This window comes from Alligator sinensis, unplaced genomic scaffold (assembly GCF_000455745.1).
Source record: "Alligator sinensis unplaced genomic scaffold, ASM45574v1 scaffold1619_1, whole genome shotgun sequence".
Taxonomy (NCBI): Eukaryota; Metazoa; Chordata; order Crocodylia; family Alligatoridae; genus Alligator; species Alligator sinensis.
In genome coordinates, this window is record NW_005843332.1 from 22,204 (window position 1) to 41,810 (window position 19,607).

At 52.0% G+C, this 19,607-nt stretch overlaps 1 pseudogene; it reads right to left on the bottom strand.

The window, feature by feature from the left end:
• LOC112547877 overlaps nt 1-19,600 on the bottom strand; it is a 29,117-nt pseudogene extending 9,517 nt beyond the window's left edge.
• Nucleotides 19,601-19,607: the final 7 nt, after the last annotated feature.

Consider the following 19,607-nt stretch of genomic DNA (forward strand, 5'->3'; position numbering starts at 1 on the left):
CAGGGGCAGAGGCTAGAGCAGCCATAGTATGGGGAGGCAAAGGTGGTGAGGAGAGTGCTGCTGTGTGCTGTCCCTGTGCTGGGCTTGTGCTGCCCAGATCTGGCCCCTGGCACTGGTTCATCCAGCCCGCAGAGCTCCCCATGACTGTGGGCATTCCCACAGACTGTGGCACTGCATGCTAAATGTGGTATGCAGGTAATGTGGGCCCTGATCCCGGTACATGGGGCTGGGTGGAGGTGGCATGGAGCCCCAGTCCTGGTGCATGGGGGCAGTGCAGGGCTTGATCCTAGCACACAGGAAGCAACCCTGCACCATTCATGTAGGCTTGGGCTAAAAAAGTTTAGTACTACTACCCTAGTCCATCCTTTTCGCATCATTCTTCTCTTTATATCCCTTCACTGGATCTCCATTTCTATCTTCACTCTCAATGGCCTTCATGGCCTATCAATAGCATAGATTCATAGATTGTAAGGGCTGGAAGGGACCTCACAAGATCATTCAGTCCAGCCCCACTGCACTAGGCAGGAAAGACAACTGGGGGTCAGGTGACCCCAGCAAGGTGACTGTCCAGTCTCCTCTTGAAGAGTTCTAGGGTAGGTAATTGCACCACCTCTGGAGGGAGCCTGTTCCACAGTCTGGACATGCTAACTGTGAAGAAGTTTTTCCTAGTGTTAAGCCTGAAACAGTCTTCCAGGAGTTTGTGGCCATTACTCCTGGTTTTCCCCAAGGGCGCCCTGGTGAATAGTTGTTTCCTGAGCCCCTGATGTATTCCCCTGAAGTAGAGGTAAGCTGTTACCAAGTCCTCTCTCAGCCTTCTCTTTTTTAGGCTGAAGATTCCCAGGTCCATCAGCCTTTCATCATATGGCTTGCAGTGCAAGTCTCTGATCATATGGATGGCCCTTCTCTGAACTCTCTCAAGCTTTACCACATCCTTGTTGAAGTGCAGTGCCCAGAACTGGATGCAGTACTCCAGCTGCAGTCTCACCAATTATGAGTAAAGTGGAAGAATAACTTCCTTAGTTTTGCTTGAGATGCATCGATTGATGTATGCCAGAGTATTATTTGCCTTGCTGGCTACAGCATTGCACTGCCAGCTTATATTCATACTGTGGTCTATTGTTACCCCCAGGTCCCTTTCATTCATGGCACTCATCAGTTTGGCGCCACCAAGCCTGTAGATGTGTTGAGGATTGCTCGTCCCGAGGTGCAGCACTTTACATTTCTCAAAGTTCAACTTCATCAGATTCCGATCCGTCCAACTTGCCAGCCTGTCCAGGTCCGCCTGTAACTGTAGCCTATCTTCAAGTGTGACCACGCTTCACCATAACTTGGTGTCGTCCCTGAACTTGGGCAGTGAGCTCTTCACCCCACATCCAAATTGTTAATAAAGATGTTGAAAAGTACTGGACCAAGCACCGACCCCTGCGGGACACCGCTGCCCACTTCTCGCCAGGATGACACTGATCCGTTCACTACAACTCCCTGGGTCTACCTGGGTGTTCAGGCTCGCGGCCACGAGTGGGTTAGAGCAGAAGAACTACACAAAGGCATTGTTTAGGTCCAGACATGCATTCAGCTGATGAAGACCTGCACACATGCATACCCACATGTGCCCATCCAAGTTGCCACCTGGGCAGCAGAACGCATGTTCCTAGGAGAGGATGAAGTTGAAGGTGGACAAATGCAAAGCGCTACACAAATAACAAGTGGGTGGGCCCTGGCTGGATGGCAGCTGTATGGGGAATGACTTGGGAGTCTTAGTAGATCGCAGGCTCAGTATGAGTCTGTAGGGTGATGCAGCTGGACAAAAGGTCAATGCTGTTTTGGGCTGCATCAGTAGAAGCATTAGGTGCAAGACATGGGAGGTGACAGTGCCTTTCTGCTCAGCGCTGGCTTGGCCCCATCTGGACACTGTGCAGTTCTTGGCTTCACATTTTAAAAAGGATGTGGAGGAGAGGGCCCAGAGGCAGGCAGCAAAGATGATCCAGGCTTGGAAGGCAAGTCAAACCAGAGAGGCTGAAGGGGCTGGGCACGTTCAGTTTGGGGAAAAGGCGCTTAAGAGAGGACATGGCAGCAGTCTTCAAACACTTGGAGGGCTGCCATAAAGAAGGGGGAAAGCATCCTTTCTCTCTTGCTGCAGAGAGGAGGATGCAGACCACTGGCTTGAAGTTGCTGCAAAGTAAATTTAGATTGGATATCTGGAAAACCTTCTTCATTGTGGAAATAGTGAGGCAATGGACTAGACACCTTGGGAAGTTGTGGACTCTCCATCGCTGGAGGTGTTCAGGAAGAGTTTGGATAACCGTAGGTTGGGGATTGTCTAGGTATAATGATGCCTATTTTCTACCATGCGTATTTCCTGGGCTTCTGGGCTCTGTCGGAGGCTGCCCGTCCCCCCACCCTGCCTTTTTTATCTGCTATGTGTGTCAGTGGGGGCTCTACGCCTCCCCAGGGGCATTGGGTCTTCACGACCGCTAAGGCTGAGTACTTCAACTGGGAGCCAATTCTCCCGTTAGGACCAAAGCTGGATGTTCCTGGCTGGAGGGTCTTGCCTCTCTGCTCAGGGCCAGACTGTTCACCATATTTGAGGTCAGGAAAGAGTTTTATCCCATGGTTAGATTGGTATGGCTTGTGGGGTTTTTGTCTTTCCGTGGAGCAGGGCGTGGGGGAGAGGGAGGGGCATGGCCATTTGCCCTGGAGCTCTTCAGTATATACTGGCAACATTTTAGAGAATGAAGACGTTGCTTGCTGTGTTTTTGCCGCTTTACCTGTGGCAGGTAGGGGCGTCAGGTCTATGCTGTATCAGGTTGAGGGTAGTCTTACGTACAGTTGAGATTATGGTTGGATGGGATGGTTTGGAGAGGGATGATCCTGCTCAGGCAGGGGGTTGGACTAGGGGACCTCTGGGGGTCACCTCCAGCCCTACTTCTTTATGACTCTCTGACTCAACTCTGTGAGTGCTGTGGACCTGCTGGAAGATGAGCTAACCCCAGAAGCAGTGCTCCAGTGCCTGGTAGAGGTGTTGCTGTTCTCCTGGAGTGTTATTCTTAAGTTCCCAGTGTTGAAGTCTCCACATGACCGCGGTTTTGTCAAAAAGGCACAGCCAGGAGATCCCAACACCAATCTCATATTAAAGAACTGGCAAAGGTTTGGGAAGGTTTACTGTCTACAAGCTATGGCACAAACACAGCTGTGCTCCGACAGACAAGATGTTATTGCATGAATGCCCATGACAAGCTATCAGTACAACACCGTGTAGGCTCCGCGCCCCGAGGGCAATACTACGGTCCCATGCTTTCCAATTCCCCTTTTCTACAGCGATCCAAACAAAGTGCATATTACATTGCACAAGTATCGGGAATACCGTGAGCCATCCTGCACTATGGGCTTGTTCCGCATCTTAATCTGGGGGTTGTGCTCCAACCTGGTACTGGACTATTCTTCCCCTTGCACCACCATCTTCCCCCACCCCATCTCCTGACAGGAGTGTTCATCTGGGCGACATGTCGAGTTGTGCTTATATGAGGAGCTCACATGTGTCCCCCCAGATCTGTGTGTGGGGCAGGGGCAAGGGCAGATGCAGGCTGCCTGCTGCAGACCCAGGGCTCCCTGCCCTGCAGCCCCCCGGGGAGCTCCATGCCACCATGGCAACGTGCCCCCTGCCTGCCCAGCAGCCGTGGGGGTGAGGGTGGAGCTGTGTCCCCCGCCGCTGCCAGGTGGGCAGGGGGCACACGGCTGGCCTGGGGCTTCCAGGGAAAGGGGAACCCTGAGCCTGCAGCGGGCGGCCTGCATCCACCCCCACCCCACGCACAGATCTGGGGGTACATGCATGAGTACAAATCTGGGGGTATGCGGTGGGAGAGGTGAGCAGGTGTCCTATCTTTACATTTAAAAAATGGTGACCCTAGGGCACACGTACACACGAGACGCAGTGCACCATCTTAGTAAATCTGTCACCATCCAGATCATAGAAAACCCACACAATTGTCCAGCCCTCCGACTACTACCCCATGCTCCTCATCCAGGTGGAGGTGAATGACACAGCCAGGAGCAATCCTAGCTGGGTCACGAGAGAGTACAGGGCTCCGGGGCCTGGGCTTAAGGGATCGGGGGTACAAGTAGTTTTCTCCTTCGTCCTCCTGGTTGCAGGTCATGGGTACAGAAGGGATAGATGTAAAGAAGTAAACAGAAGACTCTGGCGATGGTGCTACCAGGAGGGCTTCAGCTTCTTCGACCATGGCACACGTGTCAGGGACTGTGGCCTGTCAGGAAGAGACAGCATCCACCTCACGCCAAAGGGGGGAAAGCTCTTCTCGGCTAGAATGGCAGACCTCCTGCATAGGGCTTTAAACTGAGATCGCCGGGAGATGGGCCATCAAGTACTAGTACAAGCCCAAGAAATGGCAACCTTGAGACCACCATCCCAGGGTTCAACAGCAAACGTTCTCTGACACCGGCCAATGCACACGTTATCCCGCAGCTCACCAGGAAGCCTAGGGCCTCCAATGGCAGGCTTAATTGCCCGTACACTAACGCGGGAAACATGGGAAACAAGCAGGAGGAACTCGAGAGACCATGTTTTTCAAATTGATTGTCTGGCATCAAATGCCACCTGTCCTGACTTGTCCCGGCTGGTGAGGTCCGTAGGGCTATTTAAGAGGGCCCCTTGAGGAATAAGGGGAGAGGTGGACATTTTAAAGACACACACTGAGCAGCATGGACTTCTGCAGCCCTCTCTCATACTCGAGGAACTGCCCTTCCTGCTAATGAACAACCAATACAACCTCATAGGGATTTCAGAGACGTGGTGGGACTCCACCTATGACCGGACCACAGGCATAGGTGGTTACTCCATGTATAGGAGGGACCATGTTGGGAAGAAGGGCAGAGGAATCACTCTCTATGTGAAGGAACATTACACCTGCCTAGAAGTGAAGATTGGGAACAAGGAAGGGCGACTTGAGACCCTTTGGGTCAAGATACGGGGAGAGCATGGGGAAGGGGATTTGACTGTAGTTTACTATAGACCGTCAAACCAAGAGGAAGAGCTCGACCGGGAATTCTCTGGAGAGCTGGCAGAGGCCACACGCTCTTGCAGCATGATTGTCATGGGTGACTTCAACTACCCAGACATTTCATGGGATGAGCATGCAGCAAGATATGGTCGCTCACAAAGTTTCCTCACTTGCGTTGAGGAGCTAGCTCTATTTAGCTCAAGAAGTCTCCAGCCGACCAGGGGCAAGGCAATCCTGGACTTGGTTCTAGCCAAAGGGGATGACCTAGTGAGCAATCAGAAGATAGAAGGGAAACTTGAGGGAAACTATGAGGAGAAGCTGAAGGACTTGGGACTGTTCAGCTTGGAGAAGAAAAGACTCAGAAGGGACTTGGTGGCAGCCTATAAGTATATCAGGGGAGTATATTAGGGCCTGGGGAAGCAACTTTTCACCAAGGCTTCCCAGGGGAGGACTAGAAATAATGGGAACAAGTTGACTGAAGATCGCTTCAGACTGGACATAAGAAAAAAATTACAAGTCGCATACCATGGGTTTGGAACAGGCTCCCCCAAGAGGTGGTGCAGTCACCCACCCTGGCAATCTTCAAAAAGCGTCTTGATGCCCATCTTTCTGGGGACCTCTGACCCCAGCGGTCTTTCCTGCCCAAGTGCAGGGGGCGCTGGACCTGATGATCTGTAAGGTCCCTTCCAGCCCCAAATAACTATAAAAGTATGAATTGAGGAACAACCACACTTATGTTTGTGGTGGGACAGTAGAGGGTGCTACTACGCTGAGCCACCCGCCTTACTGTGCCTGACCATAACCCCGCTTCAGGTGTCTCCCCTGGGGCGCCTACATCCATCTGACCCCCTTCCTGGAGCACACATGCAAGCCTGGGGCAGTCGTTGCCACCACCCGGGCTCAGGTCTCGGTTAGGGCTCTGTGCAGCCTGGGGTACACATCAATGTTCCCTCTAAGGAGTAGCAGTCCGTGAGCGCGCCACTTCAATTTGGGAGCATGCCGCCTCGGTCCATGAGCGTGCCACCTTGGTTCGTGAGCACGCTGCTTCAGTTCGTGAGCATGCCACCTTGGTCTGGCATGGGACACTTACTGAAGGGGGCTGGGGCCTGGGGGCTGGAGGCCGGGGGCTGGGGCCTGGAGGCCGGACGCTGGGTCTGGGGTCCAGAGGCTGGAGCTGGGGGCTGGAGCTGAGAGGCTGGGGCTGGGGGCCAGGGGCCGGAGGCTGGAGCTGGGGCTAGAGCTGGAGCCGGGGGCCAGGGCTAGAGCGGGCTCCGCTGGCTTTGGGGAACTGCTCCACTCCCCACTCCTGATGCCACGTGCCTCCTCACTCCCTGAGGCAAAGTGGGGGAGCAGAGCACTTCCTTGGAGCCGGCAGGGCCCATGCCAGGCTCCCACCCCCACCTTGCCTCGGAGCTTACCTTCAGCTCCTCTCTCGGTGCGCTGCCTTGAAAAGGCTTTTAGTTGTGCGCGGCTGTGCACGCGTGCACCTTAGAGGGAACCTTGATACACAGACCCTGCAAACCCAAGGTGCTTAGCTCCACTGGTATCTTGGGGTGCTTCTGTTAGCTTGAAGCATTCAAAACTAGCCTCCTCTACTGGAGGACAGTAAAAGGCTTCACCCACCTTAGTTAGCTGAGCAAACGGGAGCTAAAAAGGCTTGCCTCACCCCTCTCAAACATACCCACAGCAAGGTGTGCTATAACTGATAGCTTTATTGATCAGAGAGGTAGAGATTGAGGAAGGAATACAAATCAATGGCAAATTGATAGAAAACTCACTTGAGCAAATCCGAATAGGCTTGTTGGCCTTTTGATATGTGTCTCGTTCACTAAAACTTAAGTTACTGGCTAAATTTCAGGTACTTTTTGTTGTTGTTGTAGTAAAAATATATACCTATATATACATGTGGTTATATATATCTATACTCCGAGTATCACCCCACAAAGAAAACCTTAATCTGTTACAAAAACCACACCCACACAGCCCATGCACCTGTACAAAGGCCACTGGCCACCCAGACCCATTACAATATTCACTTCGTGCACTACCCACACAAACAAACTCTGGTCTCTCAGACCAGGCAGCCCCTTCCTTTCATCCCCACGCCGCTTGCGGGGTCACATACTCAATTCACCTGTCATCCATGTCACCTTCACTCCAGCGCCCGCTGCAGGACCCGCCGCTGCTGGCGCTGTCCTCAGTTCCACTTGTCTCTTCCTCGCTGTCACCACCCCCTTCCCCGCTAGGGTTAAGTTGGAAAATCCTGTGTCACGTGTCTTTGTGCCAGGTGGCTTTGGCCATGTCCTCTCCATCCTCCGATTACTGGTAGTAGGTCTGGAGCTCATTCAGCTCCATTTTCACGCAGCCTACCACTTCTACATCCATGTGCCTGTACAACAGGAGGTTCCTCGCCTTCCACGGGGCTCTCCTGATACAGGACACAAACTGGTCGAAATGGGCCGACGGGTTCCCTGGGTGTTTGGCAAGGTGCCTGTACAGCACCGTTTCTCTGGTTGGCGCCGGTCACCGCTTAGCAGAGCTGCATCACCCTTTTCCGTACTTCCTTGGCGCAGGCGCAGAGCCAGAGGAGGTGGTCGATCATCTCAGTGGCTCCATGGGAGTTGGGCCACGGGCACCTGGGTCTCTCCAGCTGACTCTCTCTAGGCCTCTGGGCCCTCACTGGCAGGGCTCAGTGGGCTATGAGCCAGTTCAGGTCCTTGTGGTCTTTGCGCCGGTCCTTGTGGTCGACGTGCTCCCACACAGCCTGGCACATGTTGCCTGGGAGCCGGTCCACTGGCAACGTGCTGTCTCACCGCCTCCTGGATCTTTTTGTGGTTGCGGGTAAGTTTCCGATAAGTTACTCGTATGTTCATCCAGAGACCAATATAGCTCTGCAAGCCGATTGCTTGTTTCAGTGTCCCAAAACATCTGACCCCTCCAAAATGGAGTGACCCTCTTTTAAAGCTTTTGTGACCGCATCCCTAAGTTCCAACAGTAAACCAGTATCCTCAGCTGGTCAGTTTGAAAAACATCAGCAACCTCGGGTAGAATGATCAGTGCCTGCCAGGTATTTGGGGCAGGAAGTGGGAACAAAGGGACAGCAGGTTCCCGCTCCCCGTGGAATCACCTAGGTGCCCAGATGGATACAAGTGCCAGAGTCTGGAGCAGAAGGGGCTGGGGAGACTCCGAGCAGGGAGACAAAGAGGGCAATTTCTTCACAATGTTAACCTCCAAGAGGATAGGGAACGGGAAGGGGCTGGAAGAGGCCACAGGAGTTTTGATTGGCCACCAAAATATCAAGTGATTAGTTGATAGGTTTTCTTCATTCCAGGGTAGCCAGGTAACAATGAGTTGTGGCATAAACATAGTACCGTGGGTCTGGTTGGACCTGGGGGCACGTGACCCTTACCCTGAGAGAACAGAAATCCAGCCTGGACTTGAGGCAGTGGTCACATGAAGGTGGCCTGCTCTTCAGGATGGACTTCCACCCAGGTGGCAGCACAGACAGCAGAGCCATCGGCAAAGTGGTGCGAGGATGTCATGTGGCTTCAAAATGGGGCTAGGTTCCAGTGGTCCCGGTGCCAGGTTAGCCTCATGTTCTACTTTCTGGGAAAAAGCATCCGCTTTCCCATTTCTACGTTATCTGAAAGTCAAAGTGAGACAAAAAACCCACCCCAGCAAAGCTGCCTGTGGTTGAGAGTTTTGGCCACATGCAAATATTCTGGTATAATGTGAATGTAATGTGTGTAACAGCAGGAAAAACCAGGGGAAGTCTGCAGAGCTGTGGTCACTGGGAGTTTGGACGGCTACTCCCTGAAACCCCTGAGGAAGGGAAAATGGAAGAGGAAGCTGGAGGCTGGAGTAAGGGGAAAAGGGAGCAGCGTGCCGTGGAGCCTGATCAGTCCTACGCAGAGGAGCGCACAGTGGAGCTGGAGATCCCACTGGCTCGGTCAGCCAGGACTGTGCACTGAAGGAGCTGCACTCAGACTTGTGGGCAGCTGCAGGTGTTCGATTGCTCTTGGGAATAAATGCTTGGGAATACACTTCTGGAGGTGTTGGGGTGTGGCAGGGAATTATGGTGCAGAGAGTATGTGACCAGTCACAATGTTGCTGTTTCTTTACCTGTTACTTGTTCCCGCCCTTCAGCCTGTCAACTTGTGACCCTAACCCCTATGATTTTCTATATACAAATGGGAACTGCCCCTTGCTTCTTGTGCCAGTTTCTGGGGGTGCAGGATGGCAACTAGGTTGTGATCTGTAAGAACCTGTACTTTGTGCCATGGCTCTTCAACATATTGCCACCAAAAGCCATCCTGATGCCCACAGGGTCACAGGTGGGGATCTCAAAGATTTATTTTCTGCTGGGGTGAGTTTGCAGGAAAAGAAGATGCAGGGGTGCAGGATTTGGTCTGGGCCCTACCACTGTGAGAGCACTGTGAAGGAATCCCGTTCCAGCCTCCTCCCTCTCTGGGGTTAGTCTGTTTCCCCCCGCTCTCTCGTGTCTATCAACCTCTCTCTGTGGCCAGGTCTATTGTTAAACTTCTTGCCTGTAGCCTGGGAAGGCAGTTGTCCCTTCTCAAGGTAAGAGACGGTATTTTTCAAATTGATTGTCTGGCATCAAATGCCACCTGTCCTGACTTGTCCCGGCTGGTGAGGTCCGTAGGGCTATTTAAGAGGGCCCCTTGAGGAATAAGGGGGGAGGTGGACATTTTAAAGACACACACTGAGCAGCATGGACTTCTGCAGCCCTCTCTCATACTCAGGATCCAGAAGTGAGTGACTTACCAGAAACCTAACTAGGAATTTCGTTGACTGTAATCTAGTCACGTGGCGAAAGGCAAACAAGCCGCTCACATTTGCTCAACCTGGTTTTCTTTCTATATTTTGCTTCTGGTATTCCTTCCTGTTCCCATCCCTCTTTGATCAATAAATCTATCTGTTTTACCACGCCTCGCTGGGTGGGCTAAAGAGAGAAGGGACTAAGGTGGGCTCAGCTATTTTACACTCCTCCCGCACGGGAGGCTCATGGTGAATGCTTTCGGCTAATAAAAGCATCCCCAAATCCCAAGGTCTACAGGGTCCGTGCATTCTGGGTAGCACGGGCACGGGCACAGACAAAGTCCTGAGGCCGGGTGGTGGCAGCGGTACCCCAGGCTCGCAGGCGTGGTCCAGGAAGGGGGTCAGCCTGACGTAGGCGTCCCAGGGGAGGCACTTGAGGCTTGGTTTTTGGCCGGGTGCGGTGAGGGAGCAGCTCAGTGCAGGAGCGCTCTCTACTGGCCCACAAATACCACACCTATCACAGTGCTGGATGTATCTATTTCTGCCAAAAAGTACAAGGTGGAGCCTGGACGAGCAAGCAAAGGGGCAGGGGGGAAGGCCAATTTCAGATATGCAAAGGCTCACTGGGCTGCCATAGACCAGCAGAACTGGAGGTTTTTACTTAGCAGGGTGGGGAGCGGTCTAGCAATAGACAGCAGTAAACCTGGCACAGGCTGCCACATGTGGGAAGTGCAGGTGGCCTCTAAATCACCACCGCTAACTTCACCTTGCTCAGCAGCCCTTTGGGTCTCTGGAATCTGAACAAAGAGAGAGAAATCAAAAGGGAAGATCTACTGGCTTTATCTCTCCTGGTGGGAATGCCCCTATCACATAGGAACTAGAGCATAACACTGAGGTGGCCATGGGTGTAAGCGGAGGCCTGACCTCATCAGCTGGGTCTCAGTTGGACTCTCCCACGTTCCTATTCACTTGCTGTAGCTAATGTGGGGAAGATCCAGACATCTGGCCTTTCTCTTTGCAGCAAATGAGGCTGGCTACATCCCCACATGGCACCTGACCCATTTTGGAGTGGGAGCCTTAGCGGACTTTGGTGCCTCCCTGTGCTCCTATTCAACCCTGCTCAGGGCCCTGGAAACAAAAGCTTATGCATCTACTTCTGTAACACACCACTCTCTTCTCCACAAGGCTATGTCATAAAAATACAGTGGGAACTGCATTTGAGAAGCAGGCTTAGAAGTCAGGTCTTCTGAAGAGACATCAGGGGACCTTAACTGATCTGTACCCATGCTGTCTTCTTGGAAAAGGGTGGTTCAGATTTCAATTCCTTTAACACATGCTCCCTCACCTACACACATTGCCCCCAAACTCGACCACCCCTCAGAAGTTCAACAAGAAACAGGCACATTCAAAATGTGTCAAACAAAGTCCCATTCCCTGCTTTCTTTCTGCACCTGCTTTGAACAAGACAAACTAGCACTCCAGCCAAAAATCTGAAGCTCATTCAGAAATCACAAGATTATTTTCTTAAATGCTGTAATATAGGGAAAGGGAGGAGGCAGATTTATACGTTGGGGCATATCAGCAGAAAGGACAATTATTGAGATGAATGAGTGTGCTCCAGGACCACAGAAAATTAGGTTTGGACAGGACCTCAAGAGGTCATCTAGTCCAACCCCCTGCCCAAAGCAGGACCAGCCCCAACTACATCATCCCAGCCAAAGCTTTTGTCTTGCTGGGTCTTGAAAACCTCCAAGGATAGAGATTAGACCACCTCTCTGGGGAACCTGTTCCAGGGTTTTACTACCTTCCTAGTGATAAATTTCTTCCAAATATCTAACCTAAACTTCCCTTGCCGCAACTTCAGATGGTTGCTCCTTGTTCTGTCATCTGCCTCCACTATGAACAGTTTAGCACCATCCTCTTTTGTACCCTGCTTCAGGTAGTTGAAGGCTGCTATTAAATCCTCTCTCAGCCTTCGTTTGTCTGGACTAAATAAGTCCAGTTCTCTCAGCCTCTCTCATAAGTCATGCCCCCCAGCCCCCTCACCATTTTTGTTGCCATCTGCTGGACTCTCCAATTTGTCCACATCATTTTTGTAGTGGGGGGTCCCAAAAACTGGACACAGGACTCCAGATGTGGCCTCCTCAGTGCTGAATAGAGGGGAAGAATCACTTCCCTTGACCTGCTGGCAACACACCTACCCATGCAGCCCGGGATGCCGTTAGCCTTCTTAGCAACAAAGGCACACTGCTGGCTTATATTCAGCTTATTGTCCACTATCACCCTCAAGGCCTCTTCTGCAAGATGGGTTATTAACCTCTTCGAGTAGCTCCTACAGGACAATCATGGAGCCAAATGGCTTCGGCACCAGCAGGGAAGCCTCAGTATTCCCAATGGGAGATTCTAACATGCTTCATTACAGGATGCCTCTATTCTTTCCCCACCCTTCCACAAAAGAGGCAGGACCCGTCACAGGCTGCACCTCCTTCATCCCTACTATTGCATTTAACTCAGAAAAGAGACTCTACTTTCCCCTGGCCAAAGGTTTATTCAAAATGGCAGGGCCCTTGGCTGTACAGCAGGATATGGGTGTGTTGCCTCAAATGTGTCCAACTCTTGCTCCTGAGGCTTAACAACGCTCGCTGAATTGTGGTGACTCCTCTGGAAAGGGAAGGGGCTGACAAACCACAGAGAGATCTTCTGTGGAACAGGAACAGACCAGGGCCCAGAACCCATGTTAGAGCTCTGGAGAGGACATAGAGACCAACCCACAGGGGTATCATGTTAAGTTGTGGGGCTTGATTACCAAGGAAACTGTTATAGAGAAGGGTATGAAGGGAAGGAGGGCAGGGGGTGCAGCTTGCACCTGGTGGTGCAGCATTCTGACAAGAGGCTGAGAAGCAAAACCGCCAAACTGGGCTCATCAGGTGGAAGTACCATTTTCTTGCAGACCCTGATGGACATGGGCAGGCTGAAAGGCAAGGAATGCTTCCCTAGCAATAAAAGTCCGCCTTCCTGCAACTTTAGAGCTTCATATACAAGAACCCTGGGCCTAGAGGGAAATCAAAGTTGTGAGTTGGCCAAAAAGTCCCTGGATGTCATTTGGAGCCAGCTATCTTGGGGAGGGCACCTATTGTGAAGGCACTTCTTCTCCCCCTGGGAGCACTGACTACTTTTAGAGAACGATGGGGATGGCACAGGCTACAAGGCTGATGCAAAGATCATCTCCTCACAGGGTCCCCCAGCATCTGGGCTAACCTCTGCCTGAGGAGTTTCCTTTCAACCTGTCAACCGCATCAAACCTGGGAGGCCAGCCTCAGTGTCCTTTGGGTTGGGTTTTGCAGTGCTCTAGAAAGGCTGAATGAAGGGTGAACTGTTGCTGCACTGCACCAGCATGAGACTGCTTCCCAGGATGCAGACACTGGTGGGTGCAGAACAGGTATACATCCCCAAATCCTTCCAGAATTGCTGGCAGAATTAAGGACACTCCTGGATAGGGATGCACTGGTGCTGGGCTAGTTTGGAAGAGGAGTGGAGGAAGCACTTCCCACACTCTGAGCACTGATGTGGTTTCTTCTATCTGTGGATCAGGTGGTGCTGGGTCAGGTGGGAGGATCGGGTGAAGCTCTTCCCACACTCTGAGCACTGATGTGGTTTCTTCTATCTGTGGATCAGGTGGTGCTGGGTCAGGTGGGAGGATCGGGTGAAGCTCTTCCCACACTCTGAGCACTGATACGGCTTCTCCCCTGTGTGGATACGCTGGTGCCGAGCCAAGTGGGAGGAATGAGTGAAACTCTTGCCACACTCTGAGCACTGACGTGGCTTCTCCGCCATGTGGATACGCTGGTGTTGGGCCAGGGAGAAGGAGCAGGTGAAGCTCTTCCCACACTCCAAACACTGAAGTGGCTTCTCCCCTGTGCGGAGACGCTGATGATGAGCCAGACTGGAGGAACGAGCAAAGCTCTTCCCACACTCCAAGCACTGATGTGGCTTCTCCCCTGTGTGGATACGCTGATGCCGAGTCAGGTGGGAGGAATGAGTGAAGCTTTTTCCACACTCTGAGCACTGATGTGGCTTCTCCCCTGTGTGGCTACGCTGGTGTTGGGCCAAGCTGGAGAAGCAGGTGAAGCTCTTCCCACACACTGAGCATCGGTGTAGCTTCTCCCCTGTGTGGATACGCTGGTGCTGAGCCAAGCTGGAGTAGTGAATGAAGCTCTTCCCACACTCTGAGCAACGATTTGGCTTTTCCCCTGTGTGGATACGCTGGTGCTGAGCCAGCGTGGAGAACTGAGTGAACCTCTTCCCACACTCTGAGCACTGATGTGGCTTCTCCCCTGTGTGGATGCGCTGGTGCTGAGCCAGCCTGTACGAGTGAGTGAATCTCTTCCCACACTCCAAGCACTGATGGGGCTTTTCTGCCACGTGGATGAGTCGATGTTTGGCTAGGTCGGAGGATTGGTTGAAGCTCTTCCCACACTGCAAGCATTGATGTGGCTTCTCCCCTGTGTGGATACGCTGGGGCTCAGCCAGCCTGGAGGAGTGAGTGAAGCTCTTCCCACACTCCGAGCACCGATGAGGCTTCTCTGTGTGGACAAGTTGGTGCCGGGCCAGACTAGAGGACCAGGTGAAGCTCTTCCCACATTCTGAGCATTGATATGGCTTCTCCCCTGTGTGGATAAGCTGGTGCTGGGCCAAGGTGGAGGAGCAGGTGTAGCTCTTCCCACATTCTGAGCACAGATGCAGTTTCTCCCCTGTGTGGATACGCTGGTGCTCAGCCAGCCTGGAGGAGTAAGTGAAGCTCTTCCCACACTCTGAGCACTGATGTGGCTTCTTCCCTGTGTGGACATGCTTGTGCTGAGCCAGCCTGGAGGAAGAAGTGAAGCTCTTCCCACACTCCGAGCACTGATGTGGCTTCTCCCCTGTGTGGATACGCTGGTGCTGGGCCAGGGTAGAGGAGCAGGTATAGCTCTTCCCACACTCTGAGCACTGATATGGCTTCTTCCCCGTGTGGATAAGCTGGTGCTGAACCAGCCTGGAAGAGTAAGTGAAGCGTTTCCCACACTCGCACTGATGTGGCTTCTCCCCTGTGTGGATATGCTTGTGTTGAGCCAGTCTGGAGGAGCAAGTGAAGCTTTTCCCACACTGTGAGCACTGATGTGGTTTCTCCCCTGTGTGGATACGCTGGGGCTCAGCCAGTCTGGAGGAGTAAGTGAAGCTCTTCCCACACTCCGAGCACTGTTGTGGCTTTTCCACCATGTGAATGAGTCGGTGTTTGGCCAGGTTGGAGGACTGGGTGAAGCTCTCCCCACACTCCGAGCACTGTTGTGGCTTCTCCCTTGTGTGCATGCACCAGTGCTTGACAAGGTTGGAGGAATGACCGAACTTCTTCACACACTTGGTGCCATGGTGTGGCTGCTCCCTGATCTTCACATGCTGGTGCTGGGACAGGTCTTGCCGGCAGATGAAGTTCTTCTTGCACTCAGTGCAGTGGTGTGTCTTCCTCCCCAGGTGGATGCACCAGTGCTGAGACAGGGAGAAGAAATGGGTAAAGGCCTTGCCGCACTTGACACAGCAGTGCTGATGCTTCCCCCTTCTGCACATGTAGGTACATGACCAGGTCTGTGGGGCACACAAAGCTATTTCCCCATTTGGTGAAACAGTGGGGGATCTCTCCAGAATGGGTCTGAGAGTGAACAGTCAGAGTGGAGAGGCAGGTGAAGCTCTTCCCACACTTGGTGCATACATGGGGCTTCTCCCCAGTGTAGCTTATCTTGCGCAGAGCCAGGAGGGACAGGCAGTTAAAAGTTTTTCTGACCTCGGACCAGGAGTGGGTTCTGCCCCTGTACTTGGCAGTTAGCTTCTGCTTCCCTCCGAGGCCCTTCCCAATGCCTTGGCTGGGATGCAGTGCATCTTTCCAGCGGCTCTTTAGGTCTCTCAGCTCCACAACATGTTCCCTGCACCCAGGGCTCTGTCTGGGCTTTGCCCCTTCTCCACTCTTATGCTCAACTGGAGATGGTACCTGGTTCACCGCTACATTCTCCTTCTGCTTTCGGGGCGTCCCCTGACTCTTGTGCCATGGCTCCTTCTCAGGTCTCAGGGAGTCCTTCTTGCCAAAATTCCCTAGGGAAGTCCGTGCTGGCTCCAGGGCTGCAGGCCCTCCAGCAGGAGGCTGCTCCTTAGCTCTGCTCAGCAGCCAAGCACCTCCTGTATGGGTAAGAGAAATACCAGATTAGTGCCTACCCTGTTGGCAAAGGGAAACACTGCTATTCCTTCTGCTGAGATGGGCCTCGGAGCAGCCCTGGACCTTGGCATTTGTGTTTCCTCAAGAAAACAAGGTCTGCATTCCCTACTCGGTGAAGTTCAGAGCAGGACTCTGAATAGTTTCTGGCCCCGCTGGCAGCACCCATCACCTCAGGCCCTGCTAAGAGAAGCACACGTGGGACATGTGCGGTTAAGACAGTACCTGAATGGTTTCATGCTCTAATGGGCCGAGTAGGACGGGAGGACATAGAGCTGCAGCTCTCTCTTCTGAAAGAAGCAGGGCTGTGCTTCCTGCCTGCTTCCAGGGCAAGATCGGGTGCAAGGAATGAGTCCATGGAGGTCTCCCTCAGCTAACGGGTCCCAGGTGGGCTCCATGTCACACGAGTCTGCACCACATCTAAGGCTTTGGCATGAACCCGAACCTAGACTCTGTGCTGAGTCTCAGCTTCATAACACTCAAGGCCCCAGAGAGGAAATGGGAAGGGGGCAATACTGGTCATTCACTTCCACCCGAAACACGAAAGCTTCTGAATCCCACCTGTGCCATAGAGCACTTTAATGCAGCCTGAGACCATGATGAAACACTTCCTGGGTTCCAGGTCAACCTGACCAGGGAAACCAGGGAAAGCATCAGCTTCTTTCTTGTCCCACAGAAATGGCTACACAGAGCCTCTGCATACCACACTGGTTTCCATGGGGGACTACAAATCCCAACATGCCCTGGGAGAGCCTGTATACAGAGGTATGGCTACCTTGGGCTGGGGAATGAACTCTTACGTTGCTGAGTGAAGATGGAAATATGAGAACACGGTATCCCAGGGAAACCAGATTTGGGCCAATAAATCAAGACAGCACACCCGACTGCCCTCTGACATCTGTCATTAGAGGGAGAAGGGAACAGTTGCTTGTCTCCACATCCTTGGATCTCACCAACTGGGAACAACACGTGTCTAGACACATTATACCCTACTGTATTCGATGTCAGCACCCTGCAATGGCAGCACAGAGCAGGTCTGCACTTTCCAGGTCCCCCTGGCACGCTTGGCAGGGTGGACAGGAGAGTCGGGTGGACGGGAGAGCCACAACTCACCTGACAGCAGGTCCTCGGACCTTGAGATTTTCCCACCATCCTCATCATCAGAGATCCAGAGCTCTACTTGTCCTTGCTGGATGCTGCAGATCAAGTCAGGTGTAGGACCCTGATATCCTGTTTAGGGTAGTGGTTAAACAGGGTTAGTGACTGGATGCAGAAAAAACAACTGGGATTTGGGGAATAGATCCAAGGAACTCAAGGTTTCTGTTACAGCCTTGATGGACAAGAGAGGATAGGCATTTAGAATGAAAGAGAAGGCACTACAGGGAGAAGACTTCAAGAGACCATGGTCCTTGTCACCCAGGTGGTGCAGGGATGGGCATAGGGAACCAAGCCCCAGCCACTCTCTGGTACAGACAGGTCATTAAACTGACAGTCATCAGGGATCGGCATAAAGATGCACATGACGTAGGAGGGAGCAGAAAGATAAAGCTTTTACTGTTTGCAAGGTACCAAAAAGAAGAGACATTGGACACACTTGTGGATGGATAATATTGGTTTTACCAATGTAATCCCAAGCAAATGAGTGGACATGAGCTTATATTCAATGCAGGTTTAAAGAGTGGGCCTGTGGCAATGAAAAGCATCTATGACAGGTGACTGAAAATGAGACTTTTTTCTGGGAAAGAAGCTAATTAATCATCACCAAAGCACAGGAAAGGATGATTTTGGTATAACTGTATTTGCAGTTGAAGCAGTCATCCCATCCAATCAGAGAATCATACCAGGAGGGCAATGAGTACATAGGTTGGCAAATACTTCAGGGTTCAAAACAGTTTCTGGGGCTCATGGAGATGGACAAAAGAAGGCTGAAGCAGACATCTCACAGCATGTGAAAGGGCATAATGTAGAAATGGTCTATATCCACTTTGTTCAACTAGAGAAGGCAATGGAGGGGAAAAAAAAGCATCAGAAAAGCAATCTGACCTAGTAAATGTTAATACATACCTCAACCCTACTCACAATCCTGAACAAGCACTTGTATCGGAGATTCTCTGGAAACAAAAACTGGTTTTTGCTAGTACCTACACCTAGCCCACTTATTCTTATTTCAGTGATGGGTGCCTGATCTGCACAGCAATTTTAGGAAGAGAAGAGGTAAAGTTTTGAGAATGGCTGAGCAAGCTTGAGAGCAGAGGTCTTTGGGTACATACAGCAGAGCCAGAGTCTCTGGTGTACAAGGATGAAGATAGTAGGAAGGAATGCAGACAGACACTTCCAATGACCCCTTGCTAGAAGTACATCAACTGTGCATGTCACAACAGGAAGAGTTGAGGAAATGCATTATCCACGTGCTGTAGCATGAGTGGCTGATAAGACTTCCGTCAACTTCTGCTGGGTCATAACCAAAGGAGGAGAAAAGGGGATTTAGATATCCCAGAACTGAGCATGCTGGGATTCCTAAATGTGTTTGGAGAGGACAAGCTAGGCAAAAGAGGGAGGAAATCAGAATAGATTTCCCCAAGGAAAAGATAGCAGGGCATTTAAGTACAATGAACTGGACATGATATGAACTCGCTGAGAAGGGAAAGGAGATCAGTCAGGGTGGCCAGAATCTGGAACGGGCTTGGAAGGGAGGTGGGGTTCGCCCCTACCTTGCTTCCCTGGGTCATCCGAGCCCAGCACACTTTCCTACCCATGGCAGGGAGTCGGACTCGATGATCTGTTGAGGTCCCTTCCATCTATGAATTATGTTGTCAAGAAATTGCTGCACATGGAAGCACCAGGAGTTACAAGACTGGGGAAGACAAAAGTGAACACAGATGAATGAAATGAAGGAGGATCTATCAGTATGAAAATGTGAGACAGGTCTGATCACTAACCAAGTAGCCGGGAGAAACATTTAAACTACCAGCCAAAAGTGTTTGTGGGTAAGAGTGTGAAACACAGGAAGCAGACTATGAAACTCCACATGTCACATAGAAATATAGAAAGTTAGGGCTGGAAGGGACCTCAGGAGGTCACATCTAGTCCAAACCCCTGCTCAAAGCAGGACCAGCCCCAACTAGATCATCCCAGCCAAAGCTTTTAGCCGGGTCCTGAAACCCTCCAAGGCTAGAGCCTCCACCACCTCTCTGGGTAACCCGTTCCAGTGTTTTACTACCCTCCTAGTGAGAACCTTCTTCTAACATCAAACCTAAACTTCCCAGGATGCAACGTGAGACAGCTGCTCCTTGTCCTGTCATCCGCCACCACTGAGAACAGTCTGGCTCCATTCCCTTTCGAACCTCCCTTCAGGTAGTTGAAGGCTACTATCAAGTCCCCTCTCCGTGTCCTCTTCTGGAGTCCCCCGTGATTCATCCTTGTCTGCCACACAAAAGACCTGGGTTCAACTTCCAGACACTTATACAAATACAGTCAGGGAGGCATGAAACGTCTCGGTGGCCAAAAGGGGGTGGAAGGTCTGGGCAGCCTCCGCTCCTCCAAAAAACTCCTGCCTAGGCACATGCGTCGCAGGC